The 22,912-nt window shown below is 45.2% G+C and overlaps 13 non-coding genes across 13 annotated transcripts; all 13 read left to right on the top strand.

Annotated features, from left to right (window-relative positions):
• Nucleotides 1–935: 935 nt before the first annotated feature.
• On the top strand, nt 936–1,126 carry LOC141180688 (U2 spliceosomal RNA). Its single transcript, XR_012256334.1, has one exon. It is a non-coding gene; the product is annotated as a U2 spliceosomal RNA (small nuclear RNA).
• A 6,178-nt stretch (nt 1,127–7,304) lies between these two features.
• Nucleotides 7,305–7,494, top strand: LOC141182019 (U2 spliceosomal RNA). Its single transcript, XR_012257515.1, has one exon. It is a non-coding gene; the product is annotated as a U2 spliceosomal RNA (small nuclear RNA).
• Nucleotides 7,495–8,610: 1,116 nt separating this feature from the next.
• LOC141180700 (U2 spliceosomal RNA) lies at nt 8,611–8,801 on the top strand. The gene has a single exon (XR_012256345.1). It is a non-coding gene; the product is annotated as a U2 spliceosomal RNA (small nuclear RNA).
• A 1,118-nt stretch (nt 8,802–9,919) lies between these two features.
• Nucleotides 9,920–10,110, top strand: LOC141181648 (U2 spliceosomal RNA). Its single transcript, XR_012257205.1, has one exon. It is a non-coding gene; the product is annotated as a U2 spliceosomal RNA (small nuclear RNA).
• Nucleotides 10,111–11,227: 1,117 nt separating this feature from the next.
• LOC141180713 (U2 spliceosomal RNA) lies at nt 11,228–11,418 on the top strand. Its single transcript, XR_012256357.1, has one exon. It is a non-coding gene; the product is annotated as a U2 spliceosomal RNA (small nuclear RNA).
• Nucleotides 11,419–12,535: 1,117 nt separating this feature from the next.
• LOC141180726 (U2 spliceosomal RNA) lies at nt 12,536–12,726 on the top strand. The gene has a single exon (XR_012256368.1). It is a non-coding gene; the product is annotated as a U2 spliceosomal RNA (small nuclear RNA).
• Nucleotides 12,727–13,842: 1,116 nt separating this feature from the next.
• Nucleotides 13,843–14,033, top strand: LOC141180738 (U2 spliceosomal RNA). The gene has a single exon (XR_012256379.1). It is a non-coding gene; the product is annotated as a U2 spliceosomal RNA (small nuclear RNA).
• Nucleotides 14,034–15,150: 1,117 nt separating this feature from the next.
• LOC141181712 (U2 spliceosomal RNA) lies at nt 15,151–15,341 on the top strand. Its single transcript, XR_012257263.1, has one exon. It is a non-coding gene; the product is annotated as a U2 spliceosomal RNA (small nuclear RNA).
• A 1,113-nt stretch (nt 15,342–16,454) lies between these two features.
• LOC141181603 (U2 spliceosomal RNA) lies at nt 16,455–16,645 on the top strand. Its single transcript, XR_012257164.1, has one exon. It is a non-coding gene; the product is annotated as a U2 spliceosomal RNA (small nuclear RNA).
• A 1,118-nt stretch (nt 16,646–17,763) lies between these two features.
• Nucleotides 17,764–17,954, top strand: LOC141181703 (U2 spliceosomal RNA). The gene has a single exon (XR_012257255.1). It is a non-coding gene; the product is annotated as a U2 spliceosomal RNA (small nuclear RNA).
• Nucleotides 17,955–19,076: 1,122 nt separating this feature from the next.
• On the top strand, nt 19,077–19,267 carry LOC141180750 (U2 spliceosomal RNA). Its single transcript, XR_012256390.1, has one exon. It is a non-coding gene; the product is annotated as a U2 spliceosomal RNA (small nuclear RNA).
• Nucleotides 19,268–20,383: 1,116 nt separating this feature from the next.
• LOC141180762 (U2 spliceosomal RNA) lies at nt 20,384–20,574 on the top strand. Its single transcript, XR_012256402.1, has one exon. It is a non-coding gene; the product is annotated as a U2 spliceosomal RNA (small nuclear RNA).
• A 1,119-nt stretch (nt 20,575–21,693) lies between these two features.
• LOC141181580 (U2 spliceosomal RNA) lies at nt 21,694–21,884 on the top strand. The gene has a single exon (XR_012257143.1). It is a non-coding gene; the product is annotated as a U2 spliceosomal RNA (small nuclear RNA).
• Nucleotides 21,885–22,912: the final 1,028 nt, after the last annotated feature.

The raw sequence follows: 22,912 nt of genomic DNA on the forward strand, positions 1-22,912 counted from the left end.
GCATTGCCATGTAATGTAATGCAATGCTATCTATCTAGCTCTCCCTCTATACTTCCTTTTGGATAAACAGACATATTAGGCAAGCATTTTGGAGCTTTCACCTAAATAACTACAGGTGGTGAGATAAGCTGCACAATATAATTGACCTTTCAGTATATTGTTGCACACACACCATCTATTTAGCAAATGCCCTTGTTATCAACAGCAGCCTTTTAAACTCACCTGAGCTAACAGGTATGTGAGCTGGTTACTCTGCTGCGCTTAAAATTTCTTTTTTGGTTTGCTACAATGCCTTTTCTGAAACGTTGTCTCCCTCTGCTGGAACACTGACTTCTTTCATTTAATGCCTGCAGACTATAAAAGAGAAACAAACCCAAAAAGTTTGGTTGATTAGTCTGTGGCATTCTTTTAAACTGTTGCTTATGGCGGTCTCTGTGAGCTTCTCAGTGACATTCAGCCATCCAGGTATCCCGCCTGCAGTAGACGGAATGTGGCAATGGAACGCTGGCTGCGCGTGTCATAATAGGCTCTGAGCCTTTATATACCTGCGCACAGCAGCAGCCACCTTCAGTCTGCTGCTGGACAGCCAGCAGCAGCAGCAGCAGCAGCAGGAGAGGTAATTAATCAGCAACCCTCCTGCTAAGGGTAGACAGCTGCTCGTTCCACCCCCCCCCCGCCTTAATTGGTTCTCCTCCCTTCCAACGGTGTTGAGGCGGGTGGGAACAGCCGGGGGTTGAGGGTACTGTGCTAAAAGAGGTGGAGTTATGCAGATCTAAAACGCGTGGATTGCAGCAGCAGCAAGCCAAAAAGTGCAGGCATGTGAGGGATCTAGAGGTTGACAGCATGTCTTCTTAACGGGAGTCCAGGTGGCCATCTCCACAAATGGACTTTTCAGAATCCTTGGGTGGCACCGTAGTCGGAAACCAATTCTGGTTATCGCTTCTCGGCCTTTTGGCTAAGATCAAGTGTAGTATCTGTTCTTATCAGTTTAATATCTGATACGTCCCCTATCTGGGGACCATATATTAAATGGATTTTTAGAACAGGGAGATGGAAAAAGAGCTTGCTCTGTCCACTCCACGCATTGACCTGGTATTGCAGTATCTCCAGGACCGGTGCACCCCTTCTTTAATGCAGTTTCTAAAATCAGAAAGAATTGAATTCAATGCTTTTTGTTCATTTGGCTTGTTTGTCGGATTTTGGGATGGACTCTTTGGCTTTGCTTTTCTTCTCCTCATTGGATTTTTCATGTTAAAAGTTGCAGAAGCCAGATGACAAGCTCATTTTGGTTCAACTTCAGCAACTGTGCATTGCATTGCCATGTAATGTAATGCAATGCTATCTATCTAGCTCTCCCTCTATACTTCCTTTTGGATAAACAGACATATTAGGCAAGCATTTTGGAGCTTTCACCTAAATAACTACAGGTGGTGAGATAAGCTGCACAATATAATTGACCTTTCAGTATATTGTTGCACACACACCATCTATTTAGCAAATGCCCTTGTTATCAACAGCAGCCTTTTAAACTCACCTGAGCTAACAGGTATGTGAGCTGGTTACTCTGCTGCGCTTAAAATTTCTTTTTTGGTTTGCTACAATGCCTTTTCTGAAACGTTGTCTCCCTCTGCTGGAACACTGACTTCTTTCATTTAATGCCTGCAGACTATAAAAGAGAAACCAACCCAAAAAGTTTGGTTGATTAGTCTGTGGCATTCTTTTAAACTGTTGCTTATGGCAGTCTCTGTGAGCTTCTCAGTGACATTCAGCCATCCAGGTATCCCGCCTGCAGTAGACGGAATGTGGCAATGGAACGCTGGCTGCGCGTGTCATAATAGGCTCTGAGCCTTTATATACCTGCGCACAGCAGCAGCCACCTTCAGTCTGCTGCTGGACAGCCAGCAGCAGCAGCAGCAGCAGGAGAGGTAATTAATCAGCAACCCTCCTGCTAAGGGTAGACAGCTGCTCGTTCCACCCCCCCCCGCCTTAATTGGTTCTCCTCCCTTCCAACGGTGTTGAGGCGGGTGGGAACAGCCGGGGGTTGAGGGTACTGTGCTAAAAGAGGTGGAGTTATGCAGATCTAAAACGCGTGGATTGCAGCAGCAGCAAGCCGAAAAGTGCAGGCATGTGAGGGATCTAGAGGTTGACAGCATGTCTTCTTAACGGGAGTCCAGGTGGCCATCTCCACAAATGGACTTTTCAGAATCCTTGGGTGGCACCGTAGTCGGAAACCAATTCTGGTTATCGCTTCTCGGCCTTTTGGCACGATCTATCAGGTTTACCTGTGTGGTCTTGCCTGTGAGGTGCTCTTGGTACCCTTTCTCTCGGCCTGGGGGGGATCGTTCCTCTTCGGAGGGACTTAACCCCCCTGCTGCTATTGGGAGGAAGGATTAGTCCGGGAGCAACGGGAAGGGATCCCATGAAGGCTTGCGCCTTTCAGAGAGAAGAGTCGGTACGTTCCTGAGTGAAGGATGCCGGCAACGCTCACATATTCATCGTGTGATGCCCGGATGCGGAACACCGTGAGGATTGAAGTTGGAGCAGGATCGAGGACGGAGAAGAACTTGGACTACATCTGCCATAGGATTCTGCTTGGAGTTCTGGAGTTTCGGCGGGAAGACATATTCTGCTTCCAGGACAATGAGTACAAGGGGACTTACACCATCACCTTCAAGAGCCAGGGATGCTGTCACCAACTCGTACAAAAGGTAAATGAGAAAAACTACTTAGATGAATTGGATGGACTAACCTTTTGTCTATTGTATGCCTATGACGAGATCCCTATCGTGGTGCATTTCCCGAACCCCTTTGTGGAAGCTGCAGACATCTCGACCTACCTTATCCGTTATTGTGATGATCTGAGATACCTGGGCACTGTGAAGAACGCGGTAGGCTTCTGGTGCGGCAAGAGGAGGTACATGGCCCGTCTAAAGAGGGACCCAAGCGGAGTGGGAGGAATGCTACACCCTCCCTCAACATTTGTGATCGGTAAGAGCAGAGGCTACTTATTTTACCCTGGAATGCCGGTATGTTGCAGGAACTGTGGACAAATGGGTCATACCCAAACGTCCTGCACGGGCAGGAAAGTAGACCGCTGCAATAATTGCAGCTGTTACGGACATTTAATGAAGGACTGTCCCGCTGGGAGGAAATGCAATCTTTGTGGTGAGGCGGGGCACATGTTCCGAGGATGCCCCAACAGGACCAGGACCAGGACCTATGCAGAAGCTGCATCTTCTGCAGCTGAGCCGATGCGCCCGCCGGTCTTCACTGGCGGGCCGGCGTCGGAGGGCGGTTCGAAGGGCGAGAAGGCTGGGATGGAGCAGGGAGCCGGAGGCCCCTCTGGGGCGGCCCCTGCATCGAAGTCCCTTAACGATGGGCGGACCTCGCATGGACCGGAGCGGAGGGGTCCTCCTTCTGGGAGGGTATCCTCCGTGTCGATGGTTCCCGATACCGATCCTGTTGGGCTGGAGGGTGGTGCCCCTGTGCGGTTGGCTACAGGGGACCACGCAGCGATGGCCTCAGGATCTTCCAGGGCGATTAGCCAGCCAGATGAGGGGGCTTTGCTTCTAGGTGGCGAACATCAGGGAATCGGTGTTGGTGATCTTATCCTGATGGACCAGTCTCTCCCCCTGGAGGAGGTGGAGGAAGAGGAGGACTGCACCAGTGACCTAGTGGAGTCTGCCCCGAAAAAGAGACGGAATGTCGAAGCCCCAGCGTCTCCTGGAATGTGGCTGGGAACCGTGACCTACGAGGGGGCAACCGCCGGCTCACAGAATATCGAGTCGTTTGGGTCCTCTAGCCCGGATGTCCTGGAGCAATTTGACATACAGGGCTTTGAGTCAGGTGTCCTCATGGAAGATCCACCACCCTGACCTATGAATGCCGACATTAAGGCTTGTCTCATTGAATGTGAGGTCATTAAAGAGCCCAGTTCGTAGGGCTGCTCTATTCAAGTATTTAGAAACCGCTGACTTTGACATTTGTTTATTACAGGAATGCGGGATACAACATGCACTAAATTATAATGACATCAAGACAGATTGGAGACTGGGGCCCTCCATCTGGTCTGGCTCCAATGACAACAAGTCAGCGGGGGTGGGCTTCCTCTGTCGTGGGAGAAATATTACTGTAAATGCTGTCACAGAAATAGTACCAGGCAGAGTGGTTTTAGTGCATTTTAAATTTAATGGTTTTACCCTACGTGTAATGAATATTTATGCTCCCCCTGATAAGCAAGAGAGAATTAATTTATTTGGGATATTGCCATTGTACTGTACTGGGTCATCTCCCCTGATCGTAGGGGGTGATTTTAATTGTCTTTGTGCTAGTGAACAACGAGCGGGGGGTGACCCTTTACGCAAATTGGATAAGTCATGTCATCTATTGAAAGATTTTATAACTGATTTTAAATTATGCGATGCGTGGAGGTCACTCCTGCCGACGGACCCTGGTTATACGTGGTCCGGAAGAGGGGTGTCCTCCAGGATCGATTTTATTTTCCTATCAGATGATTTTAACCCTGTAAAATGTGTTTTAACATCAAATATATTTTCTGACCATAAGGGCTTGGAGGTGCACCTAGAATACCGGGATGAACAGAGGGTCAACAGGGGCCTCTGGCGTCTAAGTACTTACCTGCTGGAGGACCCTCTGATTCGACAAGACTTTGGTAAAGCCTATCAAGCCTGGCGGCGACAAAAACCTTCTGATGCCCCTATGGTAACCTGGTGGGAAAATTTGAAAAAAAAAGTCAGAATGTTTTTTATAAAAGCAGGGAGACGTAAAGCTAGAGAGAAAAAAAGATGTTTTAGTGATCTTAATACCAAACTACAAACACTTTTTAAATTCAAAGAGCTAGGGGTGGAGGTGGGAGATGATATTGCTAGCCTAAAAACTGAAATCCAGAACTGCATAGACACAAAGGGGAAAGAGATTATTTTTAACTCTAGAGTGCAGCACTTGGAGGAGGGGGAGAAGTGCTCTCGCTTCTTCTTCAAAAAAGTCATGGATAAAAGAGAAGTGATCACAAATCTAGAGGGTGAAACATCTATGCAGGGAATGTTGAATGCTACTTTTAACTTTTATAAGCATCTTTTTAGTAAAAAGTGTATAGATGAGTCCTTTTTATCTGATGCTCTTAATGATCTCGATTTTAAGTTAAATTTTACAGACCAGGAGTTTTTAGAACGCGATATTGTTTTAGAGGAATTATTTTATGTTTTTAAAAGTTTCTCTAAGGGTAAAGCACCTGGGTGTGACGGACTACCTGTAGAGTTTTATCTTACTTTTTGGGACATTTTAAAAGAGGACCTTTTTATGCTTTTTAAAGAAGTTTTTATTTCTGAACAGTTGCCATTTTCGTGGAGGAGAGGAGTGGTGTCTTTGATATATAAAAAAGGTGATCGCAGTGCTCTAGCGAATTGGAGACCCATAACTCTCCTAAACGTTGATTACAAGGTACTTGCTAAGGTGGTTGCAAACCGGCTCAGGAATGTCATTGCCAAACTAATCCAGCCTGAGCAGGTTTGTAGTGTACCAGGCAGAAGTATTTCAGAGGTTTTAAACGTATTAAGGGATGTAATTTGGTATTCCAGAGACCGGGGTCAAAATGTAGCTCTTTTAGCCCTAGATTTTGAAAAAGCTTTCGATAGAGTCTCTCATAGATTTCTTTTTAGAGTTTTAAAAAGGATGGGTATCCCTAATATGCTTTTAAATTGTATTAAGATTTTATATAAAAATTGTTTTAGTCAAATTTCTCTTAATGGCTTTTTAACAGATGGAGTTCCCCTTGAGTCCGGAGTGAAGCAGGGATGCCCCTTGTCGCCCATCCTGTTCATCTGCGCCATGGAGCCCCTGCTGAGCGCAATAAGGAAAGACAAAGTGATTAGAGGGGTTCCTGTTCCTGGCGGAGGTGGCAGTGATGTGAGAGTCTTTGGCTACATGGATGACGTGACGGTTGTGTGCGTGGACCCTGCTTCCCTCCGGAGGGCGGTGTTGCGCATTGGATTTTTTTTCCCAGGCATCCGGGTTTAAACTTAATTTAAATAAATCTGAATGTCTGACTTTGGGATCCTGGGACACCGCCCAACTCCCGCAGCTCACTATAAAACGAGACAATGTAAAAATTCTTGGAGTTGTTTTTAACGAGGAGAATGTGGGAACTCAAAGCTGGGAGAATGTCATAGAAAAAATGTCAAAGAAAATATCATTTTGGGGTTTGAGGTCCCTAACAATGGAGGGGAAAATTTTAATTATAAAATCAGTGTTGTTACCCCTCATACTGTATATAGCTATGGTGTACCCCCCCTCTGATGTTTTAATTAAAAAATGACTAGGATGATCTTTATGTTTTTATGGAACTCCAAAATGGAAAAATTAAGGAGAGAAATAATGAGGAAGAATAAAATGAACGGCGGAAGGGATGTCCCCGACTTACATATTTATTTGTATTTAAATTATTTCTGCTTTTGTTTCAAACATTTTAATGGTAATAGTGCGCTAAGTTATTTTTTAAAATATACTTGTGGGATGATTTTTAAAAGATGGTTTAAGTTGTCGTTGAATTCCCCTGTTTTACTATGCCCCCCCAAACACCAAGCAATCTTAGAAAAGACTGTTCGATTTTATAGCCTTGGTGATTTTAATATGGACATTTTTAAAGACCGCAAGAAGCTTTTATCTTTTCTGAGGAGGAATGAAGATGTGACCCCCATAGTAAATTTCTCAGAAGAGAGATCGAAGCAAGTTTGGAAGAATGTCTTCAGGAAATTCTTAGCAAATGGACATAAGGACATCGCATGGATGGTGGTCCACCAGTGCCTCCCCACCAGAGAGTTTCAACACAGGAGAGGCCTGGTGGCCAGAGCAAAATGCCCCAGAGACTCATGTGTTAATGACGAAACCACCTTGCACCTTATGTGGAACTGCCCATTTGCACAGGAACTTTGGCACAAAGTTGGGATTCTTTTAAAATGGACTTGCGGTTTAAGAGATTTTAACCATGAATATGTTTTATATGGCCTTTTTAAATGTCCGACCCCTCAACAGTATTGTATATGTTGGTGTATGATTAACTGTTTGAAAGACGCCCTTTGGAAGGCACACAATATTTTACTTTTTAAACGTGATGCTATTTCTGTGAAGGATTGTCTTAAAATTGCTTTTAGTCAGATGTATATTTATTACTTGAGGGATGTCAAATGTATTGGGAGGAGGGATGCTAATCGTATATGGGGTTTTTATGGGTGGAATTCTGTGTTTTATTAATGTATTGTTTGTGTTGCTGTTTTTGATTGTAAACCATCTTTTACGCACATAATAAAATATGTTGAAACCTGATCTGTTCTTATCAGTTTAATATCTGATACGTCCCCTATCTGGGGACCATATATTAAATGGATTTTTAGAACAGGGAGATGGAAAAAGAGCTTGCTCTGTCCACTCCACGCATTGACCTGGTATTGCAGTATCTCCAGGACCGGTGCACCCCTTCTTTAATGCAGTTTCTAAAATCAGAAAGAATTGAATTCAATGCTTTTTGTTCATTTGGCTTGTTTGTCGGATTTTGGGATGGACTCTTTGGCTTTGCTTTTCTTCTCCTCATTGGATTTTTCATGTTAAAAGTTGCAGAAGCCAGATGACAAGCTCATTTTGGTTCAACTTCAGCAACTGTGCATTGCATTGCCATGTAATGTAATGCAATGCTATCTATCTAGCTCTCCCTCTATACTTCCTTTTGGATAAACAGACATATTAGGCAAGCATTTTGGAGCTTTCACCTAAATAACTACAGGTGGTGAGATAAGCTGCACAATATAATTAACCTTTCAGTATATTGTTGCACACACACCATCTATTTAGCAAATGCCCTTGTTATCAACAGCAGCCTTTTAAACTCACCTGAGCTAACAGGTATGTGAGCTGGTTACTCTGCTGCGCTTAAAATTTCTTTTTTGGTTTGCTACAATGCCTTTTCTGAAACGTTGTCTCCCTCTGCTGGAACACTGACTTCTTTCATTTAATGCCTGCAGACTATAAAAGAGAAACCAACCCAAAAAGTTTGGTTGATTAGTCTGTGGCATTCTTTTAAACTGTTGCTTATGGCGGTCTCTGTGAGCTTCTCAGTGACATTCAGCCATCCAGGTATCCCGCCTGCAGTAGACGGAATGTGGCAATGGAACGCTGGCTGCGCGTGTCATAATAGGCTCTGAGCCTTTATATACCTGCGCACAGCAGCAGCCACCTTCAGTCTGCTGCTGGACAGCCAGCAGCAGCAGCAGCAGCAGGAGAGGTAATTAATCAGCAACCCTCCTGCTAAGGGTAGACAGCTGCTCGTTCCACCCCCCCCGCCTTAATTGGTTCTCCTCCCTTCCAACGGTGTTGAGGCGGGTGGGAACAGCCGGGGGTTGAGGGTACTGTGCTAAAAGAGGTGGAGTTATGCAGATCTAAAACGCGTGGATTGCAGCAGCAGCAAGCCGAAAAGTGCAGGCATGTGAGGGATCTAGAGGTTGACAGCATGTCTTCTTAACGGGAGTCCAGGTGGCCATCTCCACAAATGGACTTTTCAGAATCCTTGGGTGGCACCGTAGTCGGAAACCAATTCTGGTTATCGCTTCTCGGCCTTTTGGCTAAGATCAAGTGTAGTATCTGTTCTTATCAGTTTAATATCTGATACGTCCCCTATCTGGGGACCATATATTAAATGGATTTTTAGAACAGGGAGATGGAAAAAGAGCTTGCTCTGTCCACTCCACGCATTGACCTGGTATTGCAGTATCTCCAGGACCGGTGCACCCCTTCTTTAATGCAGTTTCTAAAATCAGAAAGAATTGAATTCAATGCTTTTTGTTCATTTGGCTTGTTTGTCGGATTTTGGGATGGACTCTTTGGCTTTGCTTTTCTTCTCCTCATTGGATTTTTCATGTTAAAAGTTGCAGAAGCCAGATGACAAGCTCATTTTGGTTCAACTTCAGCAACTGTGCATTGCATTGCCATGTAATGTAATGCAATGCTATCTATCTAGCTCTCCCTCTATACTTCCTTTTGGATAAACAGACATATTAGGCAAGCATTTTGGAGCTTTCACCTAAATAACTACAGGTGGTGAGATAAGCTGCACAATATAATTGACCTTTCAGTATATTGTTGCACACACACCATCTATTTAGCAAATGCCCTTGTTATCAACAGCAGCCTTTTAAACTCACCTGAGCTAACAGGTATGTGAGCTGGTTACTCTGCTGAACTTAAAATTTCTTTTTTGGTTTGCTACAATGCCTTTTCTGAAACGTTGTCTCCCTCTGCTGGAACACTGACTTCTTTCATTTAATGCCTGCAGACTATAAAAGAGAAACCAACCCAAAAAGTTTGGTTGATTAGTCTGTGGCATTCTTTTAAACTGTTGCTTATGGCGGTCTCTGTGAGCTTCTCAGTGACATTCAGCCATCCAGGTATCCCGCCTGCAGTAGGCGGAATGTGGCAATGGAACGCTGGCTGCGCGTGTCATAATAGGCTCTGAGCCTTTATATACCTGCGCACAGCAGCAGCCACCTTCAGTCTGCTGCTGGACAGCCAGCAGCAGCAGCAGCAGCAGGAGAGGTAATTAATCAGCAACCCTCCTGCTAAGGGTAGACAGCTGCTCGTTCCACCCCCCCCCCGCCTTAATTGGTTCTCCTCCCTTCCAACGGTGTTGAGGCGGGTGGGAACAGCCGGGGGTTGAGGGTACTGTGCTAAAAGAGGTGGAGTTATGCAGATCTAAAACGCGTGGATTGCAGCAGCAGCAAGCCGAAAAGTGCAGGCATGTGAGGGATCTAGAGGTTGACAGCATGTCTTCTTAACGGGAGTCCAGGTGGCCATCTCCACAAATGGACTTTTCAGAATCCTTGGGTGGCACCGTAGTCGGAAACCAATTCTGGTTATCGCTTCTCGGCCTTTTGGCTAAGATCAAGTGTAGTATCTGTTCTTATCAGTTTAATATCTGATACTTCCCCTATCTGGGGACCATATATTAAATGGATTTTTAGAACAGGGAGATGGAAAAAGAGCTTGCTCTGTCCACTCCACGCATTGACCTGGTATTGCAGTATCTCCAGGACCGGTGCACCCCTTCTTTAATGCAGTTTCTAAAATCAGAAAGAATTAAATTCAATGCTTTTTGTTCATTTGGCTTGTTTGTCGGATTTTGGGATGGACTCTTTGGCTTTGCTTTTCTTCTCCTCATTGGATTTTTCATGTTAAAAATTGCAGAAGCCAGATGACAAGCTCATTTTGGTTCAACTTCAGCAACTGTGCATTGCATTGCCATGTAATGTAATGCAATGCTATCTATCTAGCTCTCCCTCTATACTTCCTTTTGGATAAACAGACATATTAGGCAAGCATTTTGGAGCTTTCACCTAAATAACTACAGGTGGTGAGATAAGCTGCACAATATAATTGACCTTTCAGTATATTGTTGCACACACACCATCTATTTAGCAAATGCCCTTGTTATCAACAGCAGCCTTTTAAACTCACCTGAGCTAACAGGTATGTGAGCTGGTTACTCTGCTGCGCTTAAAATTTCTTTTTTGGTTTGCTACAATGCCTTTTCTGAAACATTGTCTCCCTCTGCTGGAACACTGACTTCTTTCATTTAATGCCTGCAGACTATAAAAGAGAAACCAACCCAAAAAGTTTGGTTGATTAGTCTGTGGCATTCTTTTAAACTGTTGCTTATGGCGGTCTCTGTGAGCTTCTCAGTGACATTCAGCCATCCAGGTATCCCGCCTGCAGTAGACGGAATGTGGCAATGGAACGCTGGCTGCGCGTGTCATAATAGGCTCTGAGCCTTTATATACCTGCGCACAGCAGCAGCCACCTTCAGTCTGCTGCTGGACAGCCAGCAGCAGCAGCAGCAGGAGAGGTAATTAATCAGCAACCCTCCTGCTAAGGGTAGACAGCTGCTCGTTCCACCCCCCCCCCCCGCCTTAATTGGTTCTCCTCCCTTCCAACGGTGTTGAGGCGGGTGGGAACAGCCGGGGGTTGAGGGTACTGTGCTAAAAGAGGTGGAGTTATGCAGATCTAAAACGCGTGGATTGCAGCAGCAGCAAGCCGAAAAGTGCAGGCATGTGAGGGATCTAGAGGTTGACAGCATGTCTTCTTAACGGGAGTCCAGGTGGCCATCTCCACAAATGGACTTTTCAGAATCCTTGGGTGGCACCGTAGTCGGAAACCAATTCTGGTTATCGCTTCTCGGCCTTTTGGCTAAGATCAAGTGTAGTATCTGTTCTTATCAGTTTAATATCTGATACGTCCCCTATCTGGGGACCATATATTAAATGGATTTTTAGAACAGGGAGATGGAAAAAGAGCTTGCTCTGTCCACTCCACGCATTGACCTGGTATTGCAGTATCTCCAGGACCGGTGCACCCCTTCTTTAATGCAGTTTCTAAAATCAGAAAGAATTGAATTCAATGCTTTTTGTTCATTTGGCTTGTTTGTCGGATTTTGGGATGGACTCTTTGGCTTTGCTTTTCTTCTCCTCATTGGATTTTTCATGTTAAAAGTTGCAGAAGCCAGATGACAAGCTCATTTTGGTTCAACTTCAGCAACTGTGCATTGCATTGCCATGTAATGTAATGCAATGCTATCTATCTAGCTCTCCCTCTATACTTCCTTTTGGATAAACAGACATATTAGGCAAGCATTTTGGAGCTTTCACCTAAATAACTACAGGTGGTGAGATAAGCTGCACAATATAATTGACCTTTCAGTATATTGTTGCACACACACCATCTATTTAGCAAATGCCCTTGTTATCAACAGCAGCCTTTTAAACTCACCTGAGCTAACAGGTATGTGCGCTGGTTACTCTGCTGCGCTTAAAATTTCTTTTTTGGTTTGCTACAATGCCTTTTCTGAAACGTTGTCTCCCTCTGCTGGAACACTGACTTCTTTCATTTAATGCCTGCAGACTATAAAAGAGAAACCAACCCAAAAAGTTTGGTTGATTAGTCTGTGGCATTCTTTTAAACTGTTGCTTATGGCGGTCTCTGTGAGCTTCTCAGTGACATTCAGCCATCCAGGTATCCCGCCTGCAGTAGACGGAATGTGGCAATGGAATGCTGGCTGCGCGTGTCATAATAGGCTCTGAGCCTTTATATACCTGCGCACAGCAGCTGCCACCTTCAGTCTGCTGCTGGACAGCCAGCAGCAGCAGCAGCAGCAGGAGAGGTAATTAATCAGCAACCCTCCTGCTAAGGGTAGACAGCTGCTCGTCCCCCCCCCCCCCGCCTTAATTGGTTCTCCTCCCTTCCAACGGTGTTGAGGCGGGTGGGAACAGCCGGGGGTTGAGGGTACTGTGCTAAAAGAGGTGGAGTTATGCAGATCTAAAACGCGTGGATTGCAGCAGCAGCAAGCCGAAAAGTGCAGGCATGTGAGGGATCTAGAGGTTAACAGCATGTCTTCTTAACGGGAGTCCAGGTGGCCATCTCCACAAATGGACTTTTCAGAATCCTTGGGTGGCACCGTAGTCGGAAACCAATTCTGGTTATCGCTTCTCGGCCTTTTGGCTAAGATCAAGTGTAGTATCTGTTCTTATCAGTTTAATATCTGATACGTCCCCTATCTGGGGACCATATATTAAATGGATTTTTAGAACAGGGAGATGGAAAAAGAGCTTGCTCTGTCCACTCCACGCATTGACCTGGTATTGCAGTATCTCCAGGACCGGTGCACCCCTTCTTTAATGCAGTTTCTAAAATCAGAAAGAATTGAATTCAATGCTTTTTGTTCATTTGGCTTGTTTGTCGGATTTTGGGATGGACTCTTTGGCTTTGCTTTTCTTCTCCTCATTGGATTTTTCATGTTAAAAGTTGCAGAAGCCAGATGACAAGCTCATTTTGGTTCAACTTCAGCAACTGTGCATTGCATTGCCATGTAATGTAATGCAATGCTATCTATCTAGCTCTCCCTCTATACTTCCTTTTGGATAAACAGACATATTAGGCAAGCATTTTGGAGCTTTCACCTAAATAACTACAGGTGGTGAGATAAGCTGCACAATATAATTGACCTTTCAGTATATTATTGCACACACACCATCTATTTAGCAAATGCCCTTGTTATCAACAGCAGCCTTTTAAACTCACCTGAGCTAACAGGTATGTGAGCTGGTTACTCTGCTGCGCTTAAAATTTCTTTTTTGGTTTGCTACAATGCCTTTTCTGAAACATTGTCTCCCTCTGCTGGAACACTGACTTCTTTCATTTAATGCCTGCAGACTATAAAAGAGAAACCAACCCAAAAAGTTTGGTTGATTAGTCTGTGGCATTCTTTTAAACTGTTGCTTATGGCGGTCTCTGTGAGCTTCTCAGTGACATTCAGCCATCCAGGTATCCCGCCTGCAGTAGACGGAATGTGGCAATGGAACGCTGGCTGCGCGTGTCATAATAGGCTCTGAGCCTTTATATACCTGCGCACAGCAGCAGCCACCTTCAGTCTGCTGCTGGACAGCCAGCAGCAGCAGCAGCAGGAGAGGTAATTAATCAGCAACCCTCCTGCTAAGGGTAGACAGCTGCTCGTTCCACCCCCCCCCCCGCCTTAATTGGTTCTCCTCCCTTCCAACGGTGTTGAGGCGGGTGGGAACAGCCGGGGGTTGAGGGTACTGTGCTAAAAGAGGTGGAGTTATGCAGATCTAAAACGCGTGGATTGCAGCAGCAGCAAGCCGAAAAGTGCAGGCATGTGAGGGATCTAGAGGTTGACAGCATGTCTTCTTAACGGGAGTCCAGGTGGCCATCTCCACAAATGGACTTTTCAGAATCCTTGGGTGGCACCGTAGTCGGAAACCAATTCTGGTTATCGCTTCTCGGCCTTTTGGCTAAGATCAAGTGTAGTATCTGTTCTTATCAGTTTAATATCTGATACGTCCCCTATCTGGGGACCATATATTAAATGGATTTTTAGAACAGGGAGATGGAAAAAGAGCTTGCTCTGTCCACTCCACGCATTGACCTGGTATTGCAGTATCTCCAGGACCGGTGCACCCCTTCTTTAATGCAGTTTCTAAAATCAGAAAGAATTGAATTCAATGCTTTTTGTTCATTTGGCTTGTTTGTCGGATTTTGGGATGGACTCTTTGGCTTTGCTTTTCTTCTCCTCATTGGATTTTTCATGTTAAAAGTTGCAGAAGCCAGATGACAAGCTCATTTTGGTTCAACTTCAGCAACTGTGCATTGCATTGCCATGTAATGTAATGCAATGCTATCTATCTAGCTCTCCCTCTATACTTCCTTTTGGATAAACAGACATATTAGGCAAGCATTTTGGAGCTTTCACCTAAATAACTACAGGTGGTGAGATAAGCTGCACAATATAATTGACCTTTCAGTATATTGTTGCACACACACCATCTATTTAGCAAATGCCCTTGTTATCAACAGCAGCCTTTTAAACTCACCTGAGCTAACAGGTATGTGAGCTGGTTACTCTGCTGCGCTTAAAATTTCTTTTTTGGTTTGCTACAATGCCTTTTCTGAAACGTTGTCTCCCTCTGCTGGAACACTGACTTCTTTCATTTAATGCCTGCAGACTATAAAAGAGAAACCAACCCAAAAAGTTTGGTTGATTAGTCTGTGGCATTCTTTTAAACTGTTGCTTATGGCGGTCTCTGTGAGCTTCTCAGTGACATTCAGCCATCCAGGTATCCCGCCTGCAGTAGACGGAATGTGGCAATGGAACGCTGGCTGCGCGTGTCATAATAGGCTCTGAGCCTTTATATACCTGCGCACAGCAGCAGCCACCTTCAGTCTGCTGCTGGACAGCCAGCAGCAGCAGCAGCAGGAGAGGTAATTAATCAGCAACCCTCCTGCTAAGGGTAGACAGCTGCTCGTTCCACCCCCCCCCCCCGCCTTAATTGGTTCTCCTCCCTTCCAACGGTGTTGAGGCGGGTGGGAACAGCCGGGGGCTGAGGGTACTGTGCTAAAAGAGGTGGAGTTATGCAGATCTAAAACGCGTGGATTGCAGCAGCAGCAAGCCGAAAAGTGCAGGCATGTGAGGGATCTAGAGGTTGACAGCATGTCTTCTTAACGGGAGTCCAGGTGGCCATCTCCACAAATGGACTTTTCAGAATCCTTGGGTGGCACCGTAGTCGGAAACCAATTCTGGTTATCGCTTCTCGGCCTTTTGGCTAAGATCAAGTGTAGTATCTGTTCTTATCAGTTTAATATCTGATACGTCCCCTCTCTGGGGACCATATATTAAATGGATTTTTAGAACAGGGAGATGGAAAAAGAGCTTGCTCTGTCCACTCCACGCATTGACCTGGTATTGCAGTATCTCCAGGACTGGTGCACCCCTTCTTTAATGCAGTTTCTAAAATCAGAAAGAATTGAATTCAATGCTTTTTGTTCATTTGGCTTGTTTGTCGGATTTTGGGATGGACTCTTTGGCTTTGCTTTTCTTCTCCTCATTGGATTTTTCATGTTAAAAGTTGCAGAAGCCAGATGACAAGCTCATTTTGGTTCAACTTCAGCAACTGTGCATTGCATTGCCATGTAATGTAATGCAATGCTATCTATCTAGCTCTCCCTCTATACTTCCTTTTGGATAAACAGACATATTAGGCAAGCATTTTGGAGCTTTCACCTAAATAACTACAGGTGGTGAGATAAGCTGCACAATATAATTAACCTTTCAGTATATTGTTGCACACACACCATCTATTTAGCAAATGCCCTTGTTATCAACAGCAGCCTTTTAAACTCACCTGAGCTAACAGGTATGTGAGCTGGTTACTCTGCTGCGCTTAAAATTTCTTTTTTGGTTTGCTACAATGCCTTTTCTGAAACGTTGTCTCCCTCTGCTGGAACACTGACTTCTTTCATTTAATGCCTGCAGACTATAAAAGAGAAACCAACCCAAAAAGTTTGGTTGATTAGTCTGTGGCATTCTTTTAAACTGTTGCTTATGGCGGTCTCTGTGAGCTTCTCAGTGACATTCAGCCATCCAGGTATCCCGCCTGCAGTAGACGGAATGTGGCAATGGAACGCTGGCTGCGCGTGTCATAATAGGCTCTGAGCCTTTATATACCTGCGCACAGCAGCAGCCACCTTCAGTCTGCTGCTGGATAGCCAGCAGCAGCAGCAGGAGAGGTAATTAATCAGCAACCCTCCTGCTAAGGGTAGACAGCTGCTCGTTCCACCCCCCCCCCCGCCTTAATTGGTTCTCCTCCCTTCCAACGATGTTGAGGCGGGTGGGAACAGCCGGGGGCTGAGGGTACTGTGCTAAAAGAGGTGGAGTTATGCAGATCTAAAACGCGTGGATTGCAGCAGCAGCAAGCCGAAAAGTGCAGGCATGTGAGGGATCTAGAGGTTGACAGCATGTCTTCTTAACGGGAGTCCAGGTGGCCATCTCCACAAATGGACTTTTCAGAATCCTTGGGTGGCACCGTAGTCGGAAACCAATTCTGGTTATCGCTTCTCGGCCTTTTGGCTAAGATCAAGTGTAGTATCTGTTCTTATCAGTTTAATATCTGATACGTCCCCTCTCTGGGGACCATATATTAAATGGATTTTTAGAACAGGGAGATGGAAAAAGAGCTTGCTCTGTCCACTCCACGCATTGACCTGGTATTGCAGTATCTCCAGGACCGGTGCACCCCTTCTTTAATGCAGTTTCTAAAATCAGAAAGAATTGAATTCAATGCTTTTTGTTCATTTGGCTTGTTTGTCGGATTTTGGGATGGACTCTTTGGCTTTGCTTTTCTTCTCCTCATTGGATTTTTCATGTTAAAAGTTGCAGAAGCCAGATGACAAGCTCATTTTGGTTCAACTTCAGCAACTGTGCATTGCATTGCCATGTAATGTAATGCAATGCTATCTATCTAGCTCTCCCTCTATACTTCCTTTTGGATAAACAGACATATTAGGCAAGCATTTTGGAGCTTTCACCTAAATAACTACAGGTGGTGAGATAAGCTGCACAATATAATTGACCTTTCAGTATATTGTTGCACACACACCATCTATTTAGCAAATGCCCTTGTTATCAACAGCAGCCTTTTAAACTCACCTGAGCTAACAGGTATGTGAGCTGGTTACTCTGCTGCGCTTAAAATTTCTTTTTTGGTTTGCTACAATGCCTTTTCTGAAACGTTGTCTCCCTCTGCTGGAACACTGACTTCTTTCATTTAATGCCTGCAGACTATAAAAGAGAAACCAACCCAAAAAGTTTGGTTGATTAGTCTGTGGCATTCTTTTAAACTGTTGCTTATGGCGGTCTCTGTGAGCTTCTCAGTGACATTCAGCCATCCAGGTATCCCGCCTGCAGTAGACGGAATGTGGCAATGGAACGCTGGCTGCGCGTGTCATAATAGGCTCTGAGCCTTTATATACCTGCGCACAGCAGCAGCCACCTTCAGTCTGCTGCTGGACAGCCAGCAGCAGCAGCAGCAGCAGGAGAGGTAATTAATCAGCAACCCTCCTGCTAAGGGTAGACAGCTGCTCGTTCCACCCCCCCCCCGCCTTAATTGGTTCTCCTCCCTTCCAACGGTGTTGAGGCGGGTGGGAACAGCCGGGGGTTGAGGGTACTGTGCTAAAAGAGGTGGAGTTATGCAGATCTAAAACGCGTGGATTGCAGCAGCAGCAAGCCGAAAAGTGCAGGCATGTGAGGGATCTAGAGGTTGACAGCTTGTCTTCTTAACGGGAGTCCAGGTGGCCATCTCCACAAATGGACTTTTCAGAATCCTTGGGTGGCACCGTAGTCGGAAACCAATTCTGGTTATCGCTTCTCGGCCTTTTGGCTAAGATCACGTGTAGTATCTGTTCTTATCAGTTTAATATCTGATACGTCCCCTATCTGGGGACCATATATTAAATGGATTTTTAGAACAGGGAGATGGAAAAAGAGCTTGCTCTGTCCACTCCACGCATTGACCTGGTATTGCAGTATCTCCAGGACCGGTGCACCCCTTCTTTAATGCAGTTTCTAAAATCAGAAAGAATTGAATTCAATGCTTTTTGTTCATTTGGCTTGTTTGTCGGATTTTGGGATGGACTCTTTGGCTTTGCTTTTCTTCTCCTCATTGGATTTTTCATGTTAAAAGTTGCAGAAGCCAGATGACAAGCTCATTTTGGTTCAACTTCAGCAACTGTGCATTGCATTGCCATGTAATGTAATGCAATGCTATCTATCTAGCTCTCCCTCTATACTTCCTTTTGGATAAACAGACATATTAGGCAAGCATTTTGGAGCTTTCACCTAAATAACTACAGGTGGTGAGATAAGCTGCACAATATAATTGACCTTTCAGTATATTGTTGCACACACACCATCTATTTAGCAAATGCCCTTGTTATCAACAGCAGCCTTTTAAACTCACCTGAGCTAACAGGTATGTGAGCTGGTTACTCTGCTGCGCTTAAAATTTCTTTTTTGGTTTGCTACAATGCCTTTTCTGAAACGTTGTCTCCCTCTGCTGGAACACTGACTTCTTTCATTTAATGCCTGCAGACTATAAAAGAGAAACCAACCCAAAAAGTTTGGTTGATTAGTCTGTGGCATTCTTTTAAACTGTTGCTTATGGTGGTCTCTGTGAGCTTCTCAGTGACATTCAGCCATCCAGGTATCCCGCCTGCAGTAGACGGAATGTGGCAATGGAACGCTGGCTGCGTGTGTCATAATAGGCTCTGAGCCTTTATATACCTGCGCACAGCAGCAGCCACCTTCAGTCTGCTGCTGGACAGCCAGCAGCAGCAGCAGCAGCAGCAGGAGAGGTAATTAATCAGCAACCCTCCTGCTAAGGGTAGACAGCTGCTCGTTCCACCCCCCCCCCCGCCTTAATTGGTTCTCTTCCCTTCCAACGGTGTTGAGGCGGGTGGGAACAGCCGGGGGTTGAGGGTACTGTGCTAAAAGAGGTGGAGTTATGCAGATCTAAAACGCGTGGATTGCAGCAGCAGCAAGCCGAAAAGTGCAGGCATGTGAGGGATCCAGAGGTTGACAGCATGTCTTCTTAACGGGAGTCCAGGTGGCCATCTCCACAAATGGACTTTTCAGAATCCTTGGGTGGCACCGTAGTCGGAAACCAATTCTGGTTATCGCTTCTCGGCCTTTTGGCTAAGATCAAGTGTAGTATCTGTTCTTATCAGTTTAATATCTGATACGTCCCCTATCTGGGGACCATATATTAAATGGATTTTTAGAACAGGGAGATGGAAAAAGAGCTTGCTCTGTCCACTCCACGCATTGACCTGGTATTGCAGTATCTCCAGGACCGGTGCACCCCTTCTTTAATGCAGTTTCTAAAATCAGAAAGAATTGAATTCAATGCTTTTTGTTCATTTGGCTTGTTTGTCGGATTTTGGGATGGACTCTTTGGCTTTGCTTTTCTTCTCCTCATTGGATTTTTCATGTTAAAAGTTGCAGAAGCCAGATGACAAGCTCATTTTGGTTCAACTTCAGCAACTGTGCATTGCATTGCCATGTAATGTAATGCAATGCTATCTATCTAGCTCTCCCTCTATACTTCCTTTTGGATAAACAGACATATTAGGCAAGCATTTTGGAGCTTTCACCTAAATAACTACAGGTGGTGAGATAAGCTGCACAATATAATTGACCTTTCAGTATATTGTTGCACACACACCATCTATTTAGCAAATGCCCTTGTTATCAACAGCAGCCTTTTAAACTCACCTGAGCTAACAGGTATGTGAGCTGGTTACTCTGCTGCGCTTAAAATTTCTTTTTTGGTTTGCTACAATGCCTTTTCTGAAACGTTGTCTCCCTCTGCTGGAACACTGACTTCTTTCATTTAATGCCTGCAGACTATAAAAGAGAAACCAACCCAAAAAGTTTGGTTGATTAGTCTGTGGCATTCTGTTAAACTGTTGCTTATGGCGGTCTCTGTGAGCTTCTCATTGACATTCAGCCATCCAGGTATCCCGCCTGCAGTAGACGGAATGTGGCAATGGAACGCTGGCTGCGCGTGTCATAATAGGCTCTGAGCCTTTATATACCTGCGCACAGCAGCAGCCACCTTCAGTCTGCTGCTGGACAGCCAGCAGCAGCAGCAGCAGGAGAGGTAATTAATCAGCAACCCTCCTGCTAAGGGTAGACAGCTGCTCGTTCCACCCCCCCCCCCGCCTTAATTGGTTCTCCTCCCTTCCAACGGTGTTGAGGCGGGTGGGAACAGCCGGGGGTTGAGGGTACTGTGCTAAAAGAGGTGGAGTTATGCAGATCTAAAACGCGTGGATTGCAGCAGCAGCAAGCCGAAAAGTGCAGGCATGTGAGGGATCTAGAGGTTGACAGCATGTCTTCTTAACGGGAGTCCAGGTGGCCATCTCCACAAATGGACTTTTCGGAATCCTTGGGTGGCACCGTAGTCGTAAACCAATTCTGGTTATCGCTTCTCGGCCTTTTGGCTAAGATCAAGTGTAGTATCTGTTCTTATCAGTTTAATATCTGATACGTCCCCTATCTGGGGACCATATATTAAATGGATTTTTAGAACAGGGAGATGGAAAAAGAGCTTGCTCTGTCCACTCCACGCATTGACCTGGTATTGCAGTATCTCCAGGACCGGTGCACCCCTTCTTTAATGCAGTTTCTAAAATCAGAAAGAATTGAATTCAATGCTTTTTGTTCATTTGGCTTGTTTGTCGGATTTTGGGATGGACTCTTTGGCTTTGCTTTTCTTCTCCTCATTGGATTTTTCATGTTAAAAGTTGCAGAAGCCAGATGACAAGCTCATTTTGGTTCAACTTCAGCAACTGTGCATTGCATTGCCATGTAATGTAATGCAATGCTATCTAACTAGCTCTCCCTCTATACTTCCTTTTGGATAAACAGACATATTAGGCAAGCATTTTGGAGCTTTCACCTAAATAACTACAGGTGGTGAGATAAGCTGCACAATATAATTGACCTTTCAGTATATTGTTGCACACACACCATCTATTTAGCAAATGCCCTTGTTATCAACAGCAGCCTTTTAAACTCACCTGAGCTAACAGGTATGTGAGCTGGTTACTCTGCTGCGCTTAAAATTTCTTTTTTGGTTTGCTACAATACCTTTTCTGAAACGTTGTCTCCCTCTGCTGGAACACTGACTTCTTTCATTTAATGCCTGCAGACTATAAAAGAGAAACCAACCCAAAAAGTTTGGTTGATTAGTCTGTGGCATTCTTTTAAACTGTTGCTTATGGCGGTCTCTGTGAGCTTCTCAGTGACATTCAGCCATCCAGGTATCCCGCCTGCAGTAGACGGAATGTGGCAATGGAACGCTGGCTGCGCGTGTCATAATAGGCTCTGAGCCTTTATATACCTGCGCACAGCAGCAGCCACCTTCAGTCTGCTGCTGGACAGCCAGCAGCAGCAGCAGCAGCAGGAGAGGTAATTAATCAGCAACCCTCCTGCTAAGGGTAGACAGCTGCTCGTTCCACCCCCCCCCCCGCCTTAATTGGTTCTCCTCCCTTCCAACGGTGTTGAGGCGGGTGGGAACAGCCGGGGGTTGAGGGTACTGTGCTAAAAGAGGTGGAGTTATGCAGATCTAAAACGCGTGGATTGCAGCAGCAGCAAGCCGAAAAGTGCAGGCATGTGAGGGATCTAGAGGTTGACAGCATGTCTTCTTAACGGGAGTCCAGGTGGCCATCTCCACAAATGGACTTTTCAGAATCCTTGGGTGGCACCGTAGTCGGAAACCAATTCTGGTTATTGCTTCTCGGCCTTTTGGCTAAGATCAAGTGTAGTATCTGTTCTTATCAGTTTAATATCTGATACGTCCCCTATCTGGGGACCATATATTAAATGGATTTTTAGAACAGGGGGATGGAAAAAGAGCTTGCTCTGTCCACTCCACGCATTGACCTGGTATTGCAGTATCTCCAGGACCGGTGCACCCCTTCTTTAATGCAGTTTCTAAAATCAGAAAGAATTGAATTCAATGTTTTTTGTTCATTTTGCTTGTTTGTCGGCTTTTGGGATGGACTCTTTGGCTTCGCTTTTCTTCTCCTCATTGGATTTTTCATGTTCAAAGTTGCAGAAGCCAGATGACAAGCTCATTTTGGTTCAACTTCAGCAACTGTGCATTGCATTGCCATGTAATGTAATGCAATGCTATCTATCTAGCTCTCCCTCTATACTTCCTTTTGGATAAACAGACATATTAGGCAAGCATTTTGGAGCTTTCACCTAAATAACTACAGGTGGTGAGATAAGCTGCACAATATAATTGACCTTTCAGTATATTGTTGCACACACACCATCTATTTAGCAAATTCCCTTGTTATCAACAGCAGCCTTTTAAACTCACCTGAGCTAACAGGTATGTGCGCTGGTTACTCTGCTGCGCTTAAAATTTCTTTTTTGGTTTGCTACAATGCCTTTTCTGAAACGTTGTCTCCCTCTGCTGGAACACTGACTTCTTTCATTTAATGCCTGCAGACTATAAAAGAGAAACCAACCCAAAAAGTTTGGTTGATTAGTCTGTGGCATTCTTTTAAACTGTTGCTTATGGCGGTCTCTGTGAGCTTCTCAGTGACATTCAGCCATCCAGGTATCCCGCCTGCAGTAGACGGAATGTGGCAATGGAACGCTGGCTGCGCGTGTCATAATAGGCTCTGAGCCTTTATATACCTGCGCACAGCAGCAGCCACCTTCAGTCTGCTGCTGGACAGCCAGCAGCAGCAGCAGCAGCAGGAGAGGTAATTAATCAGCAACCCTCCTGCTAAGGGTAGACAGCTGCTCATTCCACCCCCCCCCCCGCCTTAATTGGTTCTCCTCCCTTCCAACGGTGTTGAGGCGGGTGGGAACAGCCGGGGGTTGAGGGTACTGTGCTAAAAGAGGTGGAGTTATGCAGATCTAAAACGCGTGGATTGCAGCAGCAGCAAGCCGAAAAGTGCAGGCATGTGAGGGATCTAGAGGTTGACAGCA

Source organism: Phyllobates terribilis, unplaced genomic scaffold (assembly GCF_046119375.1).
Source record: "Phyllobates terribilis strain yellow unplaced genomic scaffold, ASM4611937v1 Scaffold_34__1_contigs__length_13252353, whole genome shotgun sequence".
Taxonomy (NCBI): Eukaryota; Metazoa; Chordata; class Amphibia; order Anura; family Dendrobatidae; genus Phyllobates; species Phyllobates terribilis.